The following is a 4163-nucleotide window of genomic DNA, read 5'->3' on the forward strand; positions in this document are numbered from 1 at the left end:
TCAGAATGCTCTAAAATTTTAGCCCCTGACTCCTCTCACCAAACCTACAAAAACCTAGAAATGGTTTGGGCTGAATCCAAATGATGAAGAAGCCCTCCAAAATAGTGTAAGTAGCTCTCTAGATGGCTATACACCCTACTGGAATTCCTCAATCTATACCATTCATAAAAGTATGAAACTTTAACATCAACCTCTCCTCCAAATATCCACAAAAACCCAGAAAGGGTTTGGCTCCACTCCAAGCTGAGATAAAACACATAAAATGGTGTGAGTTTCCCAACTAACTGCCACTACGTTCTACTAAATGAATTATCTACTGGAACAATCCACAACCTCCTCCACTGAAGAATACACTCTCCACTAAAAATATCCCTCCCAGAATGCCAAAAACACTAGCTCTCTAGCCTTCCAATATGATCCTCTATATTCTTGCTCAGGGTCTACTAGAAAGGCCCATGCATTGCCAATTTCAATATAATTCAACCCTAAATATCCATTCACTTCAGCCCTACAAATGTTTCACAAAATCTACAGCATAAGATAGGAAAGTCTTCTGCAAATTGGTTGATCTTCAATCTTGTCGTAGCTAATCCCTGAACGAACAATTTGAGTTGCTCCTGTGCTCAGGGAATGTGAAAAACTGGGGAAAGACTCCGACAATGAAGCTCTATGAGTGCCTGGAATGGAAACTTCAATTTCCTCACTAGGGAGACACTCGAAGTTCTTCGAAATGAGGGTGGAAATTCCACTTGGAACTCTTGTGCTAAACAACACTTTTCTTATTGTCTTAGACAACTCAAAGAGAATATGAAATGTGAAGTGTAATAGTCAAAATATCATCAAAAAATGAGTCCAACCTCCTTTTTATAATTTCTCCCCATGCTTCTAGATTCCTTTTTAATATTATTTTATTGGTGGTGGCCATTTTCTATTAATTGACTTTTTCTGCCATTTTAATAAAATAATAATTTGTTTCCATTCTCCAATAAAATAATATTGTCCATCTTTCTCCAATAATATTTGCCTCTTTTTAATTAATATTACCAAAGTTGGGGAAAATTCCTTAGTGATTCCCATGCTCACAAAATTGGGGATATTACAGTCCTCCTCCCCAAAAATTGCTTGTCCTCAAGCAGTGCTCGAATAAGCACCCCCCCCCCTATTGACCTAAATTGTCACTGCAAACAACACCAGGGTCCCAAATGTGCCACTGAGTCACCCTGAATCTGTGCACTACCTTGTCATAAATGAATCCCTCGATATAAGGGTCATGAGTCATCCTACTCAATGTGGAGCACTCCTTGCCCCACAACACACAATCACTAGAAACACTCTACATAATGCAAGTAAGTAGAACACCTTGATCACATGGAATCCTAACCAACTCCTCAAGAAGTTGTCATGTTGAAAAACCGATCTCATGCACTAGAGTAGACTCTTGAAGATGTAATCCAACCCTTGAGGAGATGAATTCTTGCCCGTCTAAACTCTATGTAATCTCCTCCTGTTGATCATCTTGCCATATTGGTGAAGTGACTTGTGCTATCTATAGGTCACTAGGCAACGAAATTATCTCCATGAATTTGAGACCCAATGGAAGGTTTGCCTGATCTCCTCCTACAGAAAACAACTCATCCTTAATGGTATCTAAGCTGCCAAGCCCTGAAATGTCGGGGTCACATGCTAGTCTCAAAAGAATGCCACCATGCCGATGTTGCACCACTCTAACTATAAATGACTACCCATTGTGCACTTATTGTATCCTCCTCTCTTGGAACCTGATGGCGAAATATATAAAGACCAAACACATCCTACCTAAGCATCTCCATGACGTCAAAGCCTACCCATCCAAAGCTAACCCTAAAACTGAACAACACAAGGGAAATCCTTCCATGCCATACAATCAAGACCTTTACGAACCCCCATGTGTCAACCCAAGAGTGAACTAGATTACCCTTTGTGATGATTCCGCTCATCATGAGATAGAGCAATCTATCAACCAACTAAATCCTTGGATCCCAAAGCCAGTTCTGTTGTAACATAGCTCTGACAATAGTTGGATTCCTTATGTTCCTTGTCTCTGGTCCCTATGCGCAATCAATGTATAAACTCCATATATCATGAATCTATTTGGTGCATGTAAAGTTGCCCTGCACCTACCATACCACACAATGAGATATGTTATCATGTCTTGTTGGGCAACGGATCCCCCCATAGCGGGTTTTTGGGGCTTGTAGCCCGAATTTTGGTCAATGTAATGTAAAGACCTCAAAAAATGCGGGCGCGGAGTGCAAGAGTCTAGGGTTGTCCGCCCTAAAATAATGTAATTTAATCTAGAATGTGTCGGCCTACCCATGGTCCACGGACCATGGGATTATATAAATAGAGTGAGGCTCTAAGGAAGAAAAGCAGTTCTTAACTTTGAGAAATGATATGGGTTTTCGATGCTGAATTAGATTTGAGTCTGTAAGTCCGAGTCTTGGGTTGTAGTAGTAGGAAGAGGCTCTGCAGCTAAGTGCGCAGAGGCCTGGTAGAGTCCGCAGCTGTGTGCGCGGACCCTTGCAGCTGAGTGCGCAGGGCGGAGTTGGGATTGTACTTGGACAAAGAATTAATAAGAGATAAGTTGATTCTGAATTACTGTGTGTTTATGCTTCTATGATATTTATGCATCTCTTTACAGTTTATGATTGCGCGCACTGGTTATAATTGTTGAATGATTAATAAGAATATTGGGCCCACATAATTAAGTTAAGATCTATAATAAAACCACAATAGGGATAAAGGATCTAGACAACTCCTCTTCGCGCTCATTATAGAGCTATGCGGAAGCAGTCACATGAGTTGCGAAGGATAGACGGTTGCGCAGAGCAGCGCTAGCGCATAGGATCAGGTCGCAAACTTCCCAGACTCCATCAAGACATCCCTAGGGTGCGGAAACCTGGTTCCAGCACCCTCCCATACTACCTCGGGTGAGACCTTAGTTCGCGCACCGCAGACTGTTGCCGAAAGGGCCGGTAGTTTCAGGATTTGTTTAGCTAAATCACTTCTGAACCTGGGTCAGGCCCCAATAAGCCAACAAATGGTTCCGTTGACAGGCCCGGGATCTGCCTAAGGGATGTATAATGTCAGAACACTGGAATCCCATGAAGAAGGAAATTGAAGAGTGGTTGGATCAGAAGATTCACGAGTTCGTGATACATGAATATAGAACTCTGCAACTATATGAGAAAACGTGGCTGGATCGCTACGTGTATATGGAAATCCACGAGATCTTCTTTGCATCCTTTCCATCAGAGCTATACGATTGGATCGCGAGGTTAGCCAACAACTAGGGAAGGTACAAACTTGATCAACTGATAGTGTGGACTCCAGAGTTAGTGCATAGACTAGAGGCATCAAAAGATAATATCGTGCGAGCTGTGAACCATTGGCTCAACTAGATAATAGGAGGGTTTATCACTGAGTTCACGGTAGACACAACCGTGAGCTATAACGAAGCAGAATGACATTTTCTCAAGGGACCGCGAGGTAGGTACATTAAATCCTTGAATACCTAGATTAAGATGCTATTATGTGAGAAGCGGGTTATGCGAATACATTAATGTTTGGAACGACGCGGAGCGGAAGGATCTACAAAGGTACTAAGGGATTAGGAAACAATCCCTTAAATTCACCTTTGCAAGAGAGCGAGGAAGGGCTCGCTCGGGTTTCTCTGAGAAGTGCGGTCAGTTTGATAAGGCAGCACATTCCGCAGTTATCACATCCACTTACGCCATCACCTGTTTCACTTACTTCACCTCCATCTTCATCCACCCCACCTCCACCAAAATCGTAGTTCAGCATGGCGAGCGCGATCAAGCTACTCGTACTCAGAGGAGTAGGGAATGAGGATCCGGATCAGTTCTGGTTCGTGGTAAGAGCATTGTGGGAAGCACAAGGGATCACAGACGACAACATCAAGAAGGCTACATTGGTGAGCGAGCTATAGGATTGCGCCTTGAAATGGTATATCAAGCACTCTAATGATCACCCAAATGCAGGAATAACGGAGATCCAGAATGCGCTGAACAGAGAATTTAGTTGGCCGAAATCAGAGACACAGTTAATCATCATATTTAAAGAAATTTCGATGCTTCCAGGTGAGACCCCCTGGGATCTAGATT

The sequence above is a fragment of the Pinus tabuliformis genome, chromosome X (assembly GCF_031772625.1).
Source record: "Pinus tabuliformis cultivar Carrire ecotype Pingquan chromosome X, CPIR1, whole genome shotgun sequence".
NCBI lineage: Eukaryota > Viridiplantae > Streptophyta > Pinopsida > Pinales > Pinaceae > Pinus > Pinus tabuliformis.